Genomic DNA, 23528 nt, shown 5'->3' with positions numbered 1-23528 from the left:
AGAAACTAGAAGATACAAAAAAGACACAAACCAAACTTCTAGAGATGGAAACCACAATATCTGAGATGAAAAATATACTGGATGAGACGGACAGCAGATTAGATTTTAGAAAAGATACTGAACTTAATGGCACAGCAATAGAAACTATCCAAAATAAAAGACACAGGGAAAAAGGAAATCTGCCAAATTAAAAGAATGTCAATTATTCTTTGTGGGACAACTTCAAGCAACCTACTGGAGTCCCACAGTGCAGGTGGGACAGAACAAATATCTGAAGAAAACAATGGCTGATGTGTTTACAAATCCGATGAAAACTATAAACCCACAGATCCAAGAATTTCAGGAAACCCTAAACACAAGAAACATGAAGAAAACTATACCAAAGCATATCGTAACCACACTGTTTAAAGCCAATGATGAAAAGAAAAACTTAAAAGCAGCCAAAACATTGTATGTTCAAAGGAGTAAGATAAGAATGACAGCAAGCCAAAGCAATCTTTTATTTTATTTTTTTATTATTAACCTATTTTATATATATTAGTGTATACATGTCAATCCCAATCTCTCAATTCATCCCACCACCACCACCACCCCCACCCCGCTTTCCCCCCTTGGTGTCCATAAGGTTAGAGCAATCTTGAGAAAGAAAAACGAAGCTGGAAGAATCAGCCTCCCTGACTTCAGACTATACTACAAAGCTATAGTCATCAAAACAGTATGGTACTGGTATAAAAATAGAAATATAGATCAAGGGAACAGGATAGAAAGCCCAGAAATAAGCCCTATGGTCAATTAACCTAAAACAAAGGAGGCAAGAGTACACAATGGTGGAAAGACAGTTTCTTCAACAAATAGTGCTGGGAAAACTGGACAGCTACATGTACAAAACTGAAATTAGATAATTCTTTAACACCATACACAAAAATAAGCTCAAAATGGATTAAAGACCTAAATGTGAGACTGGACACTATAAAACTCCTAGAGGAAAACATAGGCAGAACACTCTCTGACATAAATCACAGCAATATCTTTTTTGATCTGTCTCCCAGAGTGATGGAAATAAAAACAAAAATAAACAAATGGAACCTAATTAAACTCAAAAGCTTTTGCACAGCAAAGGAAACCATAAACAAAATGAAAAGACAACCCACAGGTTGGGAGAAAATATTGGCAAATGATGTGACCAAAAAGGGATTAGTCTCCAAAATTTACAAACATCTCAAGAGGCTTAATTATCATCAAAAAAAAAAACAACCCAATCAAAAAATGGGCAGAAGACCTAAATAGACACTTCTCCAAAGAAGACACACAGATGGCCAAGAGGCACATGAAAAGATGTTCAACATCGCTAATTATTAGAGAAATGCAAATCAAAACTACAATGAGGTATCACCTCACACCAGTCAAAATGGCTATCATCAGAAAATCCACAAACGATATAAATGCTGGAGAGGGTGTGGAGAAAAGGGAACCCTCTTGCGCTGCTGGTGGGAATGTAAATTGATACAGCCACTATGGAGAACTACCATACGACCCAGCAATCCCACTCCTGGGAATATATCCAGAAAAAAATGTGGTCTGAAAGGATACATGCACCCCAATGTTCACTGCAGCACTGTTAACAACAGCTAATACATGGAAGAAACCTAAATATCCATCAGCAGAGGAGTGGATAAAGAAGATGTACATATATACGATGGAATATTACTCAGCCATTAAAAAGAATGAAATAATGCCATTTGCAGCAACATGGATGGACCTAGAGATTGTCATACTGAGTGAAGTAAGTCAGACAGAGAAAGAAAAATATCGTATGATACCCCTTATATTTAGAATCTAAAAAGAAATGATACAAATGAACTTATTTACAAAAACAGAAAGAGACTCACAGATTTGGAGAATAAAGGGAGGTTACCAGGGGGGAAGGATAGGGGGAAGAGACAGTTAGGGAGTATGGGACTGACGTGTACACACTGCTATATTTAAAATGGATAACCAACAAAGACCCACTGTATAGCACAGGGAACTCTGATCAATGTTATGTGGTAGCCTGGATGGAAGGGGACTTTGAGGGGAGAATGGATACATGTATATGTATGGCTGAGTTGCTTGCTGTGCACCTGAAACTATCACAACATTGTTAATCAGCTATATTCCAATATAAAATAAAAAGTTTAAAAAAGAAAAAAGGATGACAGCAGATTTCTTATCAGAAATAATGCAAACTAGAGGACAGTGGAGGTGTATCTTAAAAGCGCTGAAAGAAAAAAGCGTATCAACCCAAATTTTATATCCAGCCAAAAAGCTTTCAAAAATAAAGGAAAATCTATGTATATACCAAATAAAAGTGAAAACAAACATCCACCCAAAAATGTATAACACAAATGTTCATGGCACCATTATTCATAACAGCCAAAAACATGGAAACAACCCAAATGCCCATCAACTGAGGAATAGATAAATAAAATGTGGTAAATCCACAGAGTGGCATAATAACCAGCAATAAAAGGAGTGAAGTACTGACACATGCTAGGACCCTTGAAAACATAATGCTAAGGGGAAAAAGCCAGACACAAAATACCACATATCGTATGAGTCCATCTGTATGAAATGTCCAGAAGAGGCAAATCCACAGACGCAGAAAGTAGATCTGTGGTTGCCAGGGGCTGGAGAAGAAAGGGGACTGACTGCTGTGGTGTAAGGTCTGAAGTTAAGATTCAACAGTACGGGCTGCCTGCACATCCCTGAGCCTCACGGGGCCCCAAAGGCCCAACCACCATGAGTTTCCTGGCTCTCACCAGATATGCCCTCCCAGTGAAAAAGGTTCCCCTCAACTGTACCAGCCCCATCCTACCATGTTCCTAATCCCACAAGCTTCACTTCTCTGCCAGCCCGTGAAACTGTTCAGACGAGCTAATCACGTCCTCTCATGGGAACCAGGGTGGCTCATTCTCATGTCCCTATAAAGCCCGCCTCCCAAAGTCCATGTTTGTCCACTCTGCTCCCAAGCGCAACACATACGAGGCCCCGCTCTTGTGGGGTTTCCTCCTCCCCTGAGCCACGAGTATGTGTCTAATAAACTGCTGTTTGTCTCACCTGTCCAGGGCTGGGCGTTGTGTGTTGGCCATCTTGTAGTATTTAGGGTGGGGGATCCCTCCCTCACCAAAAGTGTGAATAGGGGAGGAGCAGAACAACTAATAATGGGGATGGGGTTTCTTTGGGGGAGGGGTAAAACTATTCTAAAGTAAAACTGTAATAAAGGTGGCACAATTCTATCAATGTGATAAAAACACTGAATTGTCCACTTTGAATATGTAAATGGTATGGTATGTGAATTATATCTTTATAAAGAAAAAAAGAAAGACAAATAAAAGGAATTCATGACAAAAAGACCAGCACTAAAAGGAAGACCTACAGGCAGAAGTAAAACAAACAACGTATTGTGGGGTATAAAACACAGATGGAAATAAAATGCTTGACAAATGACAGTACAAAGCCTGGGAGGGGAGAAATGGAAGTACACTACTGTAAAGTTCTTATACGACACATGAAACGGTATAATATCCCATGAAAGCAGACTGTGATAAGCGAAAGTTGTACAGGCTAAAGTAACAGTTAAAGTGAAAAAAAAAAATCCAAAGAGTTATAGCTAAGGAGTAAGAAGAAGATATAGATGGAATTTTTAAAAAAACACCTGATTAATGAAAAAAAGAAAGAGAGGAAGATGGGAACAAGAAACATATGGGACAAATAGGAAACAAATAGCAGGATGATAGACACAATCATATCAATAATCATATTAAAAGGAAGTAGTATAAACATACCATTTAAAAAAAAATTCAGTCTCTGTAGAGACTGTCAAAAATTGCCAATGCTGACTGTATTTCAAGTCATCATGGCAGGGTATTCGGAAGAGTTTTCAATTAACAATAATCATGCCTCGGATAAACCTCATTGGCTATAATACTGCCACTGTGCAAAGCTGAAACATACCAATTTTCAGACGCAGAGACTGTCAGTTAAGATTTAAAAAGCAAAACTGAATTATGTGCTGCATACATGAAACACAATTTAAATATGAAGAAACAAATTAACAAAGATTAAAAATAAAAATAGAAAAAGATATACCATGCTAACACTTGTCAAAAGAAAGCTACAGTGAATATACTGATATCAAAGTAGAGTTCAGAGCAAAGAATAGTACTTAAAATGAAGATGATTATTTCATAAGGATAAGGGGGTCATTTAATCAAGAGAATATAACATTCCTAAATATTTATGAACTTAATGACAGAGCTTCAAAATACATGAAGCCAAAACTGAAAGAACTGCAAAGAGTAATAGATCAATTATGGTTGGAGATTTCAATACCCTTCTTTCAATAAGTGCCAGAACAGAAAATCAGCAAGGGTACAGTAGATTTGAACAGCACTAACCACCAACTTTACCTAATTGACATTCAGAGAATACTCCATCAAAACATCAAAACACATGTTCTTCTCAAGTGCATACAGAATAATCACTCAGACAATATTCTGGGCCATAAAACAGAGTCAATAAATTCAAAAGGACTCAAATCATACAAAATATGTGTGTTCTTTGACCAGAACATAATTAAATTAGAAATCCAAAACAGAAAAGCTCCTCGGAAAATCCCCAAATATTTGGAAACTATGTAATGCACTTCTAAATAACCCATGGATCAAAAAACATATGAGGGACTTCCCCAGTGGTGCAGTGGTTAAGAATCCACCTGCCAATGCAGGGGACACGGGTTCAATCCCTGGTCTAGGAAGATCCCACATGCCGTGGAGCAACTAAGCCCACACGCCACAACTACTGAGCCTGCGTGCCACAACTACTGAGCCCGAGTGCCACAACTGCTGAAGCCCATGCGCCTGGAGCCCATGCTCCACAACAAGAGAAGTCACTGCAATGAGAAGACTGCGCACCACAATGAAGAGTAGCCCCCTGCTCACCGCAACCAGAGAAAGCCCGCGCGCAGCAATGAAGACCCAACGCAGCCCCCCAAAAATAAAAATAAATAAAATAAATTTATTTTTAAAAAAAGATATGAAAAGGAAATTTAGAAAAGAATTTTGAACTATGAAAACGAAAGCACAACATATCCAAATTTGTAGGATGCCACTAAAGCAATAGTTAGAGGAATACTTATAACATTAAACATCTATATTAGGGGGCTTCCCTGGTGGGCAGTGGCTGAGAGTCCGCCTGCTGATGCAGGGGACACGGGTTCGTGCCCTGGTCTGGGAGGATCCCACATGCTGCGGAGTGGCTGGGCCCATGGGCCATGGCCGCTGGGCCTGTGCGTCTGGAGCCTGGGCTCCACAACGGGAGAGGCCACAGCAGTGAGAGGCCCGCGTACCACACAAAAAAAGAAACACATCCATATTAGGAAAGAAGAAAGTTTTCAAATCAATGACCTCAGCTTATACCTTGATAAACTAGAAAAAGAGCAAATTAAATGCAAAGGAAGTGGAAGGCAGGAAATAATGAAGATAAAAGGGAAAAACAATAGAAAAAATGAATTAAACTGAGAGCTAGTTCTTTGAGAAGCTCAATATAATTAATAACTTCTAGCTAGACTGATAAAAAGAGAATACATATTTACAATTTCAAGAGTCGGAAGAGTGACATCACTACAGACATTACAGATGCTCATATGGTATAAGAGAATATTATTAACTTTATGCCAATAAATTCAATGACTTAGATGATATGCAAAAATTTCTTGAAAGACACAAACTACCAAAGCTCACTAGGAAAACAGAAAATCTGAATAGACACAGAAAAGTAAAGAAATTGAATCAGTAATTAAAAATCTTCTCACAAAGAGAAGCTCAGGCCCAGAGGACCTCCCTGGTAAATTCTATCAAATATTTAAAAGAAGAAATAATTCCAATCTTCAACAAACTATTTCACAAATAGAGGAAAGGCAACATTCTCCCACTCATTCTATGAGCCCAGGATTACCCTGATACTGGAGCCATTCCAAACACATAACAAAAAATCAAGCAAGAAATAAAAAGGACTGTCCACCATGACCAGGTGGGATTTATCATAGGAATGCAAAGTTGGTTTAATGTTTCAAAATCAATTAATGTAATACTACATTTTAATAAAAGAAAACATGATCATCTCAATAGATACGGGAAAAGCATTTGACAAAATCCAACAACACTCATGGCAAAAACTCTCAACAAAGAATAGATGGAACATCTTCAATCTGATAAAGGAAATCTACAAAAAAATCAACAGTGAACATCATATTTAATGATGGATGACTGAATTCTTTCTCCTCTAAGTCAGAAACATAACAAGGATGTCCACCCTGACCACTTCTATTCAACAATATACTGGAGGTTCTAAAAAGTGCAATAAGAAAAAAAAGGCAAAGAACAGAAAAGTAAATTAAGGGCCCAAATTAGAAAGGAAGAGGTTTTTATGTGCAGATGATAGAATCCTATACATAGAAAAGCCAATGGAATCCACAAAATGCTACTAGAAAGTAATAAACGAGTTCAGCAAGGTTGCAGGTGCAAAAATCAATTATATCTATACACTAGCAACAAGTAACAGAAAACTGACATTAAAACAATTCCATTCACAATAGCATCAAAAAGAATAACAACAGGGGAATTTCCTGGTGGTTCAGCAGGGTAAAGAATCCTCCTTCCAATGCAGGGGACACAGGTTCAATCCCTGGTCGGTGAACTAAGATCCCACATGCCGTGGGGCAACTAAGCCCACATGCCACAACTACTGAGAGAAAACCTGTATGCCAGAACAGAGCCTGTGCTGCAACAAAAGATCCCACGTGCCTCAATGAAGACCTCACATGCCGCAACTAAGACCCGATGCAGCCAAAGAAAAAAATAAACAAAATAAATATTTAAGAAAAAAGAATAGCAACAGGAATAAATTTAATAAAGGATATGCAGGACTTGTACAGTTAAAACTATAATAAATAAAGGAGATCTAAATAAGTGGCAAGACGTTTCATGTTCATAGGCTGAACACTTAATATTGTCAAGATGACAATCCTACACAAACTGATCTATAAATTCAATGCATTCACTATCAAAATCCCAGCAGGCTTTTTTGTAGAAATGGACAAACCAATCCTAAAATTTATATAAAATTCAAAGGAGCTAGAATACCCAAATGCATTCTGAAAAAGAACAAAGTTGGAGGATACATGCTACCTGATTTCAAAACTTGCTATAAAGCCACAGTAATCAGGACAGTGTGGTATTGGCACAAAAATAGTTATGTAAATCAAAAGAACAAAATTGAGAGTCCAGAATTCCTTACATTTATGGTTGATTTTTGCCAAAACAAACCAACGGAAAAAAGGATAGACTTTCAACAAACGGTGGCAAGACAACTAGAAATACATGCAAAAATATGAATTTAGATGCTAACCTTACACCATACATAAAAGTGAAATCAAAATGAATGACAGGGACTTCCCTGGTGGTCCAGTGGTAAACAATGTGCCTTCCAATGCAGGGACATGGGTTCGATCCCTGGTTAGGGAACTAAGATCCCACATGCCGCGGGGCAACTAAGCTGGCGCGCCACTACTACTGAGCTCGCGTGCCTCAACTAGAGCCCGTGTGCAGCAAAGTACAGAGCCCACGCGCTCTGGAACCCGCACGCCACAACTAGAGAGAGAAAACCTGCATGCCACAACTAGAGAGAAGCCCACACACTACAACGAAGAGCCTGTGCACCACAACAAAAGATCCCACATGTCTCAATGAAGATCTCGCATGCCACAACTAGGACGTGATACAGCCAAAAATGAAATAAATAAATAAATAAATCTTTTAAAAAATGAATAATAGACTGAAACGTTAACAGCTAAAACTGTAAATATTTGAAGAAAACATGGGGGAAAGAAATCTCTGTGATTTTGGGTTGGCAAAATGTTCTGAGATATGATACCAAAGGTACCATCCATAAAATAAAAAGTTGGTAAGTTGGACTACATCACAATGAAATGCTTGAGCTTCTAAAAAACACTAATATGAAAATGAAAAGAGGGCTTCCCTGGTGGCGCAGTGGTTGAGAGTCCGCCTGCCGATGCAAGGGACGCGGGTTCATGCCCTGGTCCGGGAGGATCCCGCATGCTGAGGAGTGGCTGGGCCCGTGAGCCATGGCTGCTGAGCCTGTGCGTCCGGAGCCTGTGCTCCGCAACAGGAGAGGCCACAACAGTGAGAGACCCGAGCACGGCAAAAAAAAAAAAAAAAAAAAAAAAAACCCCGAAAAGAGAAGTCACAGATTAAGAGAACATTTTTGCAAATCATGTGTTGATAAGGGACTGGTTTCCAAACTACACAAAGAACTCTCAATGTTAAAAAGACAACCCACATAAAAATGGGCAAAAGGTCCAAATAGACACATCTCCAGAAACGATCTATAAATAGCTGACAAGCACATGAAAAGATGCTCAATATCACTAGCCCTCAGGAAAATGCAAATCAAACCCGCAATGAAATCCCGTTATTCACCCTCTACAACAGCTATAATCAAAAAGGCAGAAAATAACAAGCGTTGGAGAAGGTGTGGGGACCTGGAACACTCGTTATTTCCGCTCTGGAAACCAGTCTGCCAATTTCACGGAAAGTTAAAATGTAAGTTCACCATGCAACCCAGCAATTTTCCCCCTAGGAGTCTATCCAAGAGAACCCGTACCTTACGTCCACACTGAGACATGAACAGGAATATCCATAACATTATTCAGAGCCAGAACACGGAAACACTGCAAATGTCCAACAACTGGTGAATGGATAAATAAAATGTGCTATATCCATAAACTGTCTTGCTATTCAGCAACTGAAAGGAGCACACTAGGATACTTGGACGAACCTCAAAAACATTCTGCTAGGTGAAAGAAGCCAGACATGAAACCTTGTATACTGTGTGACTCCATTCATATAAAATGTATAGAAAAGTGGAATTTATAAAGACTGAACTTTTGGGGATGATGAAAATGTTCTAAAACTAGATTGTGGTGACTACTGTATGATTTTATAGATTTCTAAAAATCATGGAATTACAGTAAGTGAATTTCATAATATGTAAAAATATTTTAAAATATGTAAAAATAAAACATAAACTTGCTTTAAAAATCTTATTCAAATTTAGGGTATCAAAACTAGAAAGTAACAATCTAGTTCAACAGTTACAAGATACAAGATCAATATACAAGAATCAACTGTTCACCCATATCCATTCAATGAACAACAGGAAAATGAAATTAAGAAAACAATTCCATCTAGAAACCCAATGTATTGTATTTTAACTTTCAACACAATTCATCTGCTGTGGCAAAGCTCAAAGGTCGTAGACACACTGAGTTAGGGAGAAGGAAAGAAAATGCCTCTGTTCCATGCTTTCCTACAGGAATGAAGGCCATATTTTAATTATATACCCTGTGTCTGGGACCCAAATAAGAAAGAAATTATTTTGAAAACTGCTAAAAGGAATAGTAAGAACCAAAAAAGAACACTTCCTTGTCAGTCAAGAGATCTGTGTCCCATAGAGAATAGACTGGTGGTTGCCAAGGTCGGGGCGGAGGAGAGGGTTGGACTGGGAGTTTGGGGTTGACAGATGCAAACTACTATTATACAGAGAATAGATAAACAACAAGGTTCTACAGTAGAGCACAGGGAATTATATTCAATATCCTGTGATAAACCACAATGGAAAAGAATATGAAAGAATGTGTGTGTGTGTGTGTGTGTGTGTGTGTGTGTGTGTGTGTACACACATACATATATGTGTATATATATACATATATATATGAGTCACACTGCTGTACAGCAAAAATTAACACAACACTGTAATTCAACTATACTTCAATAAAATATAAATTAAAAAAAAATAAAGAGAGGGCAGACAGCAGAAGGAAGAAGAATTACAATCCTGCAGCCTGTGGAACAAAAACCACATTCACAGAAAGATAGACAAGATGAAAAGGCAGAGGGCTATGTACCAGATGAAGGAACAAGATAAAACCCCAGAAAAACAACTAAATGAAGTGGAGATAGGCAACCTTCCAGAAAAAGAATAAAGAATAATGATAGTGAAGAGGATCCAGGACCTCGGAAAAAGAATAGAGGCAAAGATTAAGAAGATGCAAGAAATGTGAAACAAAGACCTAGAAGAATTAAAGAACAAACAAACAGAGATGAACAATACAATAACTGAAAAGAAACCTACACTAGAAGGAATCAATAGCAGAATAACTGAGGCAGAAGAACAGATAGGTGACCTGGAAGACAGAATGGTGGAATTCACTGCTGCAGAACAGAATAAAGAAAAAAGAATGAAAAGAAATGAAGACAGCCTAAGAGACCTCTGGGACAACATTAAACGCAACAACATTCGCATTATAGGGGTCCCAGAAGGAGAAGAGCGAGAGAAAGGACCTGAGAAAATATTTGAAGAGATTATAGTCGAAAACTTCCCTAACATGGGAAAGGAAACAGCCACACAAGTCCAGGAAGCACAGAGAGTCCCAGGCAGGATAAACCCAAGGAGAAACATGCCGAGACACACAGTAATCAAACTGGCAAAAATTAAAGACAAAGAAAAATTATTGAAAGCAGCAAGGGAAAAACGACAAATAAGATACAAGGGAACTCCCATAAGCTTAACAGCTATTTCTCAGCAGAAACTCTACAAGCCAGAAGGGAGTGGCATGACATATTTAAACTGATGAAAGGGAAGAACCTACAACCAAGATTACTCCACCAGGCAAGGATCTCATTCAGATTCGATGAAGAAATCTAAAGCTTTACAGACAAGCAAAAGCTAAAAGAATTCAGCTCTACAACAAATGCTAAAGGAACTTCTCTAAGTGGGAAACACAAGAGAAGAAAAGGACCTACCAAAAAAAAAAAAACCATAACAATTAAGAGAAGAGTAATAGGGACATACATATTGATAATTACCTTAAACGTGAATTGATTAAATGCTCCAACCAAAAGACACAGGCTCACTGAATGGATACAAAAACAAGACCCATATATATAGGGACCCACTTCAGACCCCTAGGGACACATACAGACTGAAAGTGAGGGGATGGAAAAAGATATTCCGTGCAAATGGAAATCAAAAGAAAGCTGGAGTAGCAATTCTCATATCAGATAAAATAGATTTTAAAATAAAGAATGTTACCAGAGACAAGGAAGGACACTATATAATGATCAAAGGATCAATCCAAGAAGAAGATATAACAATTATAAATATATATGCACCCAACATAGGAGCACCTCAATACATAACACAACTGCTAACAGCTATAAAAGGGAAAATCAATAGTAACAGAATAATAGTGGGGGACTTTCACACCTCACTTACACCAATGGACAGATCATCCAAACAGAAAATTAATAAGGAAACACAAGCTTTAAATGACACAACAGACCAGACAGATTTAATTGATATTTATAGGACATTCCAACCAAAAAAAGCAGATTACACTTTTTTCTCAAGTGCACATGGAACATTCTCCAGGATTGATCACATCTTGGATCACAAGTCAAGCCTCAGTAAATTTAAGAAAACTGAAATCATATCAAGCATCTTTTCTGACCACAATGCTATGAGATTAGAAATCTATCACAGGGAAAAAAAACGTAAAAAACACAAACACATGGAGGTTAAACAATACATTACTAAATAACCAAGAGGCCACTGAAGAAATCGAAGAGGAAATCAAAAAATACCTAGAGACAAATGACAATGAAAACACGACGACCCAAAACCTATGGGATGCAGCAAAAGCAGTTCTAAGAGGGAAGTTGATAGCTATACAAGCCTACCTCAAGAAACAAGAAAAATCTCAAGTAAACAATCTAACGTTAAACCTAAAGGAACTAGAGAAAGAAGAACAAACAAAACCCAAAGTTAGTAGAAGGAAAGAAGTCATAAAGATAGGAGCAGAAATAAATGAAATAGAAACAGAAAACAATAGCAAAGATCAATAAAACTAAAAGCTGGTTCTTTGAGAAGATAAACAAAATTGATAAACCATTAGCCAAACGCATCAAGAAAAAGAGGGAGAGGACTCAAATCAATAAAATTAGAAATGAAAAAGGAGAAGTTACAACAGACACCGCAGAAATACAAAGCATCCTAAGAGACTACTACAAGCAACAATATGCCAATAAAATGGACAACCTGGAAGAAATGGACAAATTCTTAGAAAGGTATAACTTTCCAAGACTGAACCTGGAAGAAATAGAAAATATGAACAGACCAATCACAAGTAATGAGATTGAAACCGTGATTAAAAATCTTCCAACAAACAAAAAGTCCAGGACCAGATGGCTTCACAGGTGAATTCTATCACACGTTTAGAGAAGAGCTAACACCCATCCTTCTCAAACTCTTCCAAAAAACTGCAGAGGAACGAACACTCCCAAACTCATTCTATGAGGCCACCATCACCCTGATACCAAAATCAGACAAAGGTACTACCAAAAAAGAAAATAACAGACCAATATCACTGATGAATATAGATGCAAAAATCCTCAACAAAATACTACCAAACAGAATCCAACAACACGTTAAAAGGATCATACACCATGATCAGGTGGGGTTTATCCCAGGGATGCAAGGATTCTTCAGTATACGCAAATCAATCAATGTGATACACCATATTAACAAATTGAAGGAGAAAAACCATATGATCATCTCAATAGATGAAGAAAAAGCTTTTGACAAAATTCAACACCCATTTATGATAAAAACTCTCCAGAATGTGGGCACAGAGGGTACCTACCTCAACATAATAAAGCCCATGTATGACAAACCGACAGCAAACATCATTCTCAATGGTGAAAAACTGAAAGCATTTCCTCTAAGATCAGGAACAAGACAAGGATGTCCACTCTCCCCACTATTATTCAACATAGTTTTGGAAGTCCTACCCACGGCAATCAGAAGTAAAAGAAATAAAAAGAATATAAATTGGAAAAGAAGAGGTAAAACCGTCACTGTTTGCAGATGACATACTATAGATAGAGAATCCTGAAGATGCCACCAGAAAACTACTAGAGCTAATCAATGAATTTGGTAAAGTTGCAGGATACAAAATTAATGCACAGAAATCTCTTGCATTCCTACATGCTAATGATGAAAAATCTGAAAGAGAAATTAAGGAAACATTCCCATTTACCATTGCAACAAAAAGAGTAAAGTACATAGGAATAAACCTACCTAGGGAGACAAAAGACCTGTGTGCAGAAAACTATAAGACACTGATAAAGAAATTAAAGATGATACCAACAGATGGAGAGATATACCATGTTCTTGGATTAGAAGAATCAATATTGTGAAAATGACTATACTACCTACCCAAAGCAATCTACAGATTCAACGCAATCCCGATCAAATTACCAATGGCATGTTTTACAGAACTAGAACAAAAAATCTTAAAATTTGTGTGGAGACACAAGAGACCCCGAATAGCCAAAGTAGTTTTGAGGGAAAAAAACGGAGCGGGAGGAATTATATTCCCTGACTTCAGACTATACTACAAAGGTACAGTAATCAAGACAATATGGCACTGGCACAAAAACAGAAATACAGATCAATGGAATAGGATAGAAAGCCCAGAGATAAACCCACGCACATATGGTCAACTAATCTACGACAACGGAGGCAAGGATATACAATGGAGAAAAGACAGTCTCTTCAATAAGTGGTGCTGGGAAAACTGGACAGCTACATGTAAAAGAATGAAATTAGAACACTCCCTAACACCATACACAAGAATAAACTCAAAATGGATTAAAGGCCTAAATGTAAGACTGGACACTATAAAACTGTTAGTGGAAAACACAGGAAGAACACTCTCTGACATAAATCACAGCAAGATCTTTTTTGATCCACCTCCTAGAGTAATGGAAATAAAAACAAAAATAAACAAATGGGACCTAAAGAAACTTCAAAGCTTTTTGCAAAGCAAGCTACAAACAAGATGAAAAGACAACCCTCAGAATGGGAGAAAATATTTGCAAACGAATCAATGGACAAAGGATTAATTTCCAAAATATATGAACAGCTCAAGCAGCTCAATATTAAAAAAACAAACAACCCAATCCAAAAATGGGCCAAAGACCTAAATAGGCATTTCTCCAAAGAAGACATCCAGATGGCCAAGAAGCACATGAAAAGCTGCTCAACATCACTAATTATTAGAGAAATGCAAATCAAAACCACAATGAGGTATCACCTCACGCCAGTTAGAATGGGCACCATCAGAAAATCCACAAACAACAAATGCTGGAGAGGGTGTGGAGAAAAGGGAACCCTCATGCGCTGTTGGTGGGAATGTAAAGTGATACAGCTTCTATGGAGAACAGTATGGAGGTTCCTTAGAAAACTAAAAGTAGAATTACCATATGACCCAGCAATCCCACTACTGGGCATATACCCAGAGAAAACCATAATTCAAAAAGACACATGCACCCCAATGTTCACTGCAGCACTACTTACAATAGCCAGGTCATGGAAGCAACCTAAATGCCCATCGACAGATGACTGGATAAAGAAGATGTGGTACATATATACAATGGAATATTACTCAGCCACAAAAAGGAATGAAATTGGGTCATTTGTAGAGAAGTGGATGGATCTAGAGACTGTCATACAGAGTGAAGTTAAGTCAGAAAGAGAAAAACAAATATCGTATATTAACACATATATGTGGAACCTAGAGAAATGGCACAGATGAACCGGTTTGCAGCGCAGAAATAGAGACACAGATGTAGACAACAAACGTATGGACACCAAGGGGGAAAAGTGGCGGGGGAGGGGTGGTGGTGTGATGAACTGGGAGATTGGGATTGACATATATATACTAATATGTATAAAGTGGATAACTAATAAGATCCTGCTGTATACAAAAATAAAATAAAATTCAAAAATTCAAAAAAAAAGGACACAGGCAGGCTGCCTTCCCCAAGCTGTTCTTGCCAGCACTTCTAATTGAGCAGTTTACCTATTGTTTCTCCCCTTGTTCATTCTTTCTTGTCACACAGGTACATTGGCCCCCAGCTGCCTACCCACTATGGCTCTATGTGACATCAGTTTCTGCCCCTTTTTCTTTTATCCCCTATATCCATATCCATTACATAATTGCTGGCCTGTCTGTCTATCTGTCTGTCTATCTATCTATCTTTCAGGGGGACAAAAGGAATGCAGCTCCAAACCTTCTATTTGAGAGTTCCTATCAGGACTGATAATATTTTTCACTTAGAAATTATAATGACGGCATCATGGACAAAATCAGTTTGATTCTCCAAGCATTAAATGCTAGCTACTATTGGAAGAGTATTAACTCTGCAAAGGGCAGTTATATTTAAGATTATTTAAGAACAAAGAGTTTGGCAAGCCTGCAGTGGCAGGGAGCTGTGTGCTTGTTTTGGGCATTTGCCATTTTAACAGACTGAGAAATAAACGCACTTTTTAAAGGGAAAAACTATTTACCATCTGCAGTTCATTAATGTCAGGCAGGGAAAATCTGTCGTTCACACACATTTGAGATGCAGTTGGCAGATTCTCCTCTACAGAGGGTTTCATCCGCAATGACTGAGACTGAAACACCCTGCCTGGTGTGATACGTGATATGGTGAACCAACCACTCAGCTTCTACTTGGCGTAAAATGTTAGTATATTGGGAGCAGTATCTGCTCATTTTTTTCTTGCGACAAAAGTCTGAGTATCGGTGATATAAGAACTGGTATGGTTGTAGATAAAATGAAAGAAATAAATCAATCAAAATGTACCAAAAAAAAAAAGAGATCTATGTCCTAGTCCTATCTCTATACAACTTTAAACAAGTTACTTTACCTTGGTTTTCAAAATATGTTCTACAGAGCCCAGAGGATTCCACAGACTTCTACGACTTACATAAAAAGTGGAAAAGGTGGTAGAGTTTTGGTTTCCCCGTGGTAACTTTTTTTATGGGCTTTTATTTGGAATTCCCAGATAAGTTTAATTAGATGGGTTTCTTAGCCAAAAGTCATTTGGAAACCCCTGGCGTAAAGGCACTTCGGCAATTTTTCCATCTTTAACACTATAAAAACCTACTGATGTAAAACCATCTCATCAGCTCATTTTCAATCCTTTTTGCACTGGTCCAATTGTCATCCTTCCTAAGTGTGAATCAGTACAACTTGTGAGCCTTTAAGAAAAAGAAAAGGATAAGAACATCAAAAGAAGAGATGGTACTGGGGATGAGAGGAAATGAAACAAAAGCGGCAACACTGGAGCTTGTTGAAGGTGGTTGATGAGAATGCTGTGGTTCACCATATGTTGTACCTTTATATAATTCTGAAATTTTCATCAAAAAGTTAAAAAAATATGGATACCAATATTTTTGGACAAAACATGAGAACTGGTGGAAGTTCATATCCTGCGGTCCTAATATGCACATATGACAGAACATTTCCTTTAAACTATACCTCATGTGTCTTAGTCCATTCAGTCTACTTTAGCAGAAATACCATAGACTGGGTGGCTTATTAACAACGCAACTTTATTCCTCCCAGTTCCAGAGGCTGCCAAGTCTTGCTGGCAGTTATGGTGTCTGGTGAGGGCCTTCTTTTTAGTTCACAGACGGCTGTCTTTCTGCTGTGTCCTCACATGGCAGAAGGAATGATGGAGTTGTCTGGGGTCCCTTTTATAAGGGCACTAATCCTATTCATAAGGGCTTAATCCAACTTCATAAAATCACCTCCCAAAGGTCTCACACCTCCAAACACCGTCACATTGGGGATTAGCTCTCACACGTATGAATTTGGGGGGGAACAAACTCAGTCCACAGTGTTCAAAAATAAGGTTAAAAACTTCATGTATCAGAAATGAAATAGAAGTCCATACATGAAAGAATGCTGAATTGTCTCAGAATTTCTGAAGAACAATGGTTAAAAAGTGACCAAATTCATATGCTGAAGTCCTCATGCCCCCTACCTCAGACTGGGATCTCACTTGGAAACAGGATAGCTGCAAATGTAATCAGCTAAGTCAGAATGAGACCATACTGGAGTAGGGTAGGCACTTAATCCAATACGACTGATGTCCTTATAAAGGGGGGAAATATGGACACAGATACACACCCACGAAGGCCATGGGAAGATGAAGGCAGAGACCAGGCGATGCTTCTGCAACCCAGCCCGCCAGCAAAGCACCAGAGGCCAGGGGAGAGGCATGGAACAGAACCTCTCAGAGCCCTCAGAAGGAAGCATCCTGCCTACCAGCCCGCCAGCAAAGCACCAGAGGCCAGGGGAGAGGCATGGAACAGAACCTCTCAGAGCCCTCAGAAGGAAGCATCCTGCCTACACCCTGATCTCTTGAACTTCTGGCCTCTAGAACCATGAGACAAAATTTCTGTTGTTTCCCAGCTGTAACGGCAGTCCTAGGAAACTAACATATCTCCCATTCTAAAGATCTGAGCGGGACTTACTAAAAAGAACCTTAGCGCACCGCATTATCCAGGCCATAAAGGAAAAGACAAGAGGTTCAAAGGGATGTTCTGCAAGAGTATTCAGAGGACAAGAGAGCACCGACTTTTCACTTTCTTTCCCCAGGACAGCAGTGGAGTGCAAAATCACATCGAGTAATGGAGGCTCTCACAGAACGTGTGAAAGAGGGGGATGGCATCTTACTCTGGGGGTGGGGTGGGGTGGGGACTGCTGAGCATTAGAAACTACAGGGCCCATGTTAGGTGCAGCGCTGGGAGAGCACTTAGGAAAATGTGACGCGTGAACCCTAAGTTTGGGAGTACATGTAAACACATCTCCCATGTAGGGAAGGGCGCGCCTTGGCACGGAGAGGTCCCAACTGCACGAGCTGCCTGGGGCTTGCCTTAATAACCTGGGGGCAAAGCCAGCAGATGGACAAGCTACATTACAGTGTTTGGCAGGGCCAAGAATGCACAGATTCCCAGAGGCCGAATTTGGAATAAGCCACACATCAAAATCAATAACAGGAGTGGATGAGAATACATTTTTAAAAATCCATAAGCCTACTAGTAACAAATTATTTCCTTTAAAGATGAGAGGAAAGAAGAAAGCTCTCTTTTACAGAAGAATGCCACCTAGTATCTGTAGAAAGGGCAGAACTGCAAAGTCACCATATTGTAAGTACCAAAGTAATAATAATTGATTCAGGTAAAAATTATCAATGGATGCTAAAACCACAAGATAAAAGACTTTAGGGAATAGGATGTCCACTCAGTCTTAAAATGACACTCCACAGATTAAAAGGGAAAAAGGTACTTTTACAGAGAAGTCTGGTGGACATCGCCTTAACCAAAGCATTAGTAAAAGTGTTTAATTTGAATCTAATCATAAGACAACAATCACACAAATCTAAGTGGAGAGGTATTCCGCAAGGAAACCGGCACAGACTCTAAAATATGTCACTGTCACAAAAGGCAAAAAAGCCTGGGGATGTCTTCATGAGTAAAGAAACACGAAAAACTAATTGCAATGTTGACTGGATCCTCAATCAGGCAGGAAAAACAGCTATAGAAGGCATTTATTGAAACATCTGGAAAAATCTGAGTATGGACTAGAAGATAATAGTGTTATAACAATGTTCAAATTTCTGAGTGTAATAAATGCATTACCCACAAGACTGTCCTTGATTTTTGGAGATACATGCAAAGAGAAGTATTAAGGGCAACAGTAATATAATGTCTGCATTGTGATCCTCAATTAGTTCAGTGAAGAAAGAAATCAATGTCAGCCAATAGGCAAAATATTAACAGGCAGAGAATCTAGGGGGAAGGGCATATGGCTATTCATCCACTATACTTTCAACTTTTCTGCGGGCTTGAAGTTTTCCAAAATTAAAAGTTAGGAGAAAAGACAAAACTTATGCACTTCCTTTGAGCCAACTTTAAGTCCAGCTTGAAGCCCATTCAATGGAACTCCACCCATGAGACAAGTGTCTGAGGGTAAGATGACTCAAGCAATAAAAGCATATTCACTGGCAAGAGATGAGCCCAGGATACGGGGGAGGGAAAGAGCTGCAAAAAATGAAATATGAAGTATATTACCTATTCTGGGGCAGTGATGGGTTTTATGAGAGCCTCTGAAAAAAACATACTACGTGTAGCACAAAAGAACTGGCACTTATATTTATGCCATGACACCTAGCTGGATTAAAACAGCATCATTCACATCAGACTTTGCCCCTTTCCTCTTTCTTCTTCCTCAACCCTGAAAGTAAGCACAAGAATAAGTGGGAAAAGTGAAGGTTAAAAGAAGAAACCACCCCCACCCCACGTATGGGGGGGAAGGGGAAATCTTTAAATTGGGTGTAAGATTAGAACTGAAGACTTTCTGTAACTTAAAGTATGCTTCAGTTGCTAAAAAATAGGACGGTCTTTATACATACAAATGATGGGCTAGAAAGGGAGGAGCTGACCTTGAATAGATGACCTTGAATAGCTGACCTTGAATAGATGAATACAGCTGACGTTGAATAGATGAATACTGTATTCAAAGCAGAGGATTCAGCCATTTCCAAAAACAACAGTGATAAACTCCCAGTAGTGAACTGGGGCTCGAGCCAGGAGGAACTCAGGGAGCTGAGAGGGGGAACAGGCACTGGGGTCAAAGATGCAACTCCCTGGAGGAAATGAAACCTGAGACTGCTCCTGTGAGGCAGTGAACAGACTCATGCTGTGAGACCCGGGACTGTATCTTCTAGACAGGCACAGAGGTGACAAAGCTCAAGTCACTACTCCAATTTCAAATGAAAAGAAAGTGCTTGCCTGCAATGAAGGAAGAATTAGAAGTATCTGTGCAACAGACAATCAAAGCACCACATGCTGGTCAGTACTGGAGGCAGTTTCTCTGAAAGACCCTATTGCAAGACCTTCTTCGGAGCTGAGGATTTCAAAAAGTCAGGCTGGGGCAACTTCAGAACTGCCTTACAGGAAAGGGTGAGCGTGGGAAGAAGAAAAGAAGAAAAAAACCCTGAAAGAAAACAAGGCAAGCTGAACTCACAAACCAAAAATTACAAAGCATGTAATGAAATTTGATGCTAAGACAGACAACCAAAGGAACCCAAGAAACAGGAGCATTTACAGCTTAGGAAGTAGAAAGAATAGTATAATCTAAAAAGGAGTTTAAAGTAAGTATATTAAATGTGCTGAAAGACATAAAGGAAGGACAGAATCAATAAAACAGGGAAGGAGCTTATGAAACTGTAACAGTAGATTCTAAGAAATGAGAAATTAAATGAGTCGTTAATTAAACATTCAGCAGAGGTCGGAACACAGCAGACTAGACGGAGTTAAAGAATTATTGAATTAGAAGATAAAAATTAAGAAAATCTCCAAGAAGGCTCTAGATATAAAGACATGGCAAATATGAAAGACAGGAAATACAGAGACCAACATAGATTGAAAGCTGCAACATACATTTAATAGACACTGAAGATGGGAAAGAGATAACGGAAGAGGGGCAGTATTAGAGGAGATGTGACTAGAAATTCTCCAAAAGACATCTACCTGGGATTAAACACTGCAAACGGAACATGCAAGATTTACTCCTGCTTTCTCATAAAACCAGTCTAAAGTGACAGTGTAAGAAAACAAATCATGCATAAGGAACACAAAAAGGCAAGAGAAAAAAATATTAAGGTAGTGGAACTGATGAGCAAGTGGTCATTGATTAGAAAGACTGTAGAAAGCTAAACCCTCTCTAGGAGTAGGAAAAGCCTAGAAAAAACCTAAGTCATTCCACAGAACTCAGGAGAAGTTGCAAGTATTTTCTCCCATTCCATGGGTTGTTCTTCATTTTCTTGATGACATCCTTTGAAACATCAAGGATGTTTTAATGTTTGATGAATTTCAATGTATTTTTTCTTTTGTCTCATGTGCTTTTGATATCATATCTAAAAAAACCTCTGCTAGATCCATGGTCACAAAGATTTGCTCCTATGTTTTCCTCTAAGACTTTTATAGTTCTAGCTATTAATTTTCAGTTTATGATCCATCTGGAGTTCATTGTTTATATGATGTGAGGTAGGGGTCCAATTTCATTCTTTTGTATGTGGAGATCCAGTTGTCCCAGCACCATGATAAAATTTTTAAAAACCAGTGTTGACACAACTGGAAAGCCATCTAGAAATGAATACAACAGATTCATTATTCACACCTTAAAATGAGGTAATTCTAAGTGAATTGGAGATTCAAATATAAGAAAAATGAAACCATACAAGCGCAACCCTAACCCTCATCCAGCAAAAATGGCTGAATTCCTCTAAAATGTGACAGTGGGAAAAACCTTCCTATTAAAATCCAGAAACTATTAAAGAAAAAAGATGGATAGATTCACTTACATAAAAATTTAAAACTTACTAAAAGCAAAGTAAAAGGACAAATGACAAACTGAAAATATATTTGCAAGTAGTATTTTCTGAGTGACTGATATTATAGAGTTAATATCCCTAATAGACATTGAAAACCTCTTAAAAATAGAGAAGAAAAAGGCCAACAGCCCTGTTTTAAAAGGTGGGGAGGGGACACTACAGATAAGAACAGTCAGTCAATTCACAGAAACGAATATGCAAATGACTCAAACATACAAAAGTATGCTCATAGAAAGAGAAATGTAAGCGACACCACACTGAACATATCCATCATTAATCTTGCTCATGGTGCGGCTGTCACAGGCCTGTGTGAGCCACAACTTATCAAACACGTTAAACAAAGGTATTTTATTGTGCATCAGTGTATGTCAATAAAGCTGCAAGAAAAATACACTTCATCTCCAGTGAAGGGGAGTATCGCAATACCTAGAAAAATTAAGATGTGTTTACCAAGAAGGAATGCCATAATCACAGGGAGAAAAAAGGAATTCATCCAAGTGAATTTTAAGCACTGTACTTTACCTATTTACCCTCAGCATAAGGAAGAAGAACTGAAGAAATACTGAACATTACTTAGTAGGTTTGTTGTTGATCATGGTACGGATAGAGCAATTCTGAAACTACTGAGCATACGTTACACAAGTGGTCAGACATGGAGATATGAATGCTGTTGGGAGTTAGGTCTCCCACCAGGAGAGAAGGGAAATGGAAATCAAGAACAGGGGTGGGGGGGAAGAACCCTACGTATTGGACTGGAATTAGAGTATCTGTATGAACTTGTGATTTAAACATAAATATCAATTTTTAAACTCTATCCACTGGATAATGATGTTTACAGCAGCAATGAACATAAGTAGTGCCCAGATCTTGGCTCCCAAATACCATTTTAACTTAAAGGAACTGGGGCTCTTAAAGAAATGGCTGACTTCAGGGCTAAGGGAAGGAAAGTACAAGAAGTGTAGGGAAACCCTTATGCCGAAAAGAAAGTGGTTTAAAAATGGGAGCACACGTTAAGACGTATAGGATTCAGTCTGACAGGGTTCTCATTGGCCAAATCTGGGCCAGTTCTGACCATCAAAAGAAATAACAATGGTCATGGACTATATAATACATTGAATTGAAACTGAATAAGAACATTCATGAATCCACGTTTAAGTAGATAGATAAGCAGAAGTTCTCCCTGTAGAATAACAACTAATCAGTTTAGAATGATGGTTAGCATATTTTGGAACAATCGTTAAGTAATAACTAATTTTCTCCATTAGGTGAAAATTTGTTGGGAGACAGAATTTTAGACAAAGTATCTGATATTTTTTCAGACAGAATTTTAGACGAAGTATCTGATATTTTTTCAATTACAAAAGAAGATAACTTTACACAAAGTACCTGATAGTTTTTTCAACTGTCAAAATAAGATAACTTATATAGTGGGAAAACATGATGGACATCACTTCAACCAAGTAAAGTTAACCCAACCAGTAACGGACAAAGTGACGCCAGGTACCCTCTGACGTGATTCACTATAGACACGTGGCGTCTGGACAGACGCATACAGATACATATTTTTCTTGCCCAAAATGCGTAACTTGAATAGTGAGGAAACAATCACTTAAATTCAAATTAGGGACATTCTATGAAACAATAAACCTGCACTATTTAGGAATGCAAATGTTATGAAAGGTAAAGAGAAGGCAAGGAACTGCTGCAGACCGACACTCAAGAAACAGCAAAAGGCTAACGTAGAATCCTGAGTTGGACCAAAGAAGCTGCACTAAAAGACAGGATTAGGACAACCAGGAAAACTGAATGTGGACAGCATATATTAGGTAGTAGTACTATATTATATCTGATTCCCTGGATGCACGTGGTAGATGCCTCGTACACAGTACAAGAATGTTACTGTTCTTAAAAAAAATACCTGCTGAAGAATTTGGATGTGTGGGCTCACAATCTCTGAAACTTACTCTCAGCTGGTCAGGAACAAAAGTCCACACTTGCCCTGTATCTTCCATACAAAAAGTCATCTTCGGAAAGAGTGTACAGGACACGCTGCTCCCTTACTTAAGGTCCGCCACAGGCTCCCCAGTGCACTTAGA

General features: G+C 38.5%; 1 protein-coding gene across 3 annotated transcripts in view; it reads right to left on the bottom strand.

Annotated features, from left to right (window-relative positions):
• Positions 1-23528, bottom strand: part of EPB41L5 (erythrocyte membrane protein band 4.1 like 5) — a 138939-nt gene that overhangs the window by 33652 nt on the left and 81759 nt on the right. The gene's annotated exons all lie outside the window — the stretch shown is intronic.

The sequence above is a fragment of the Leucopleurus acutus genome (genome assembly GCF_964270905.1).
Source record: "Leucopleurus acutus genome assembly, chromosome: 6".
In the NCBI taxonomy this organism is placed as follows: Eukaryota; Metazoa; Chordata; class Mammalia; order Artiodactyla; family Delphinidae; genus Leucopleurus; species Leucopleurus acutus.
Note: the sequence above shows the minus strand (reverse complement) of the source record. Positions and strands in the feature narration are given on the sequence as shown.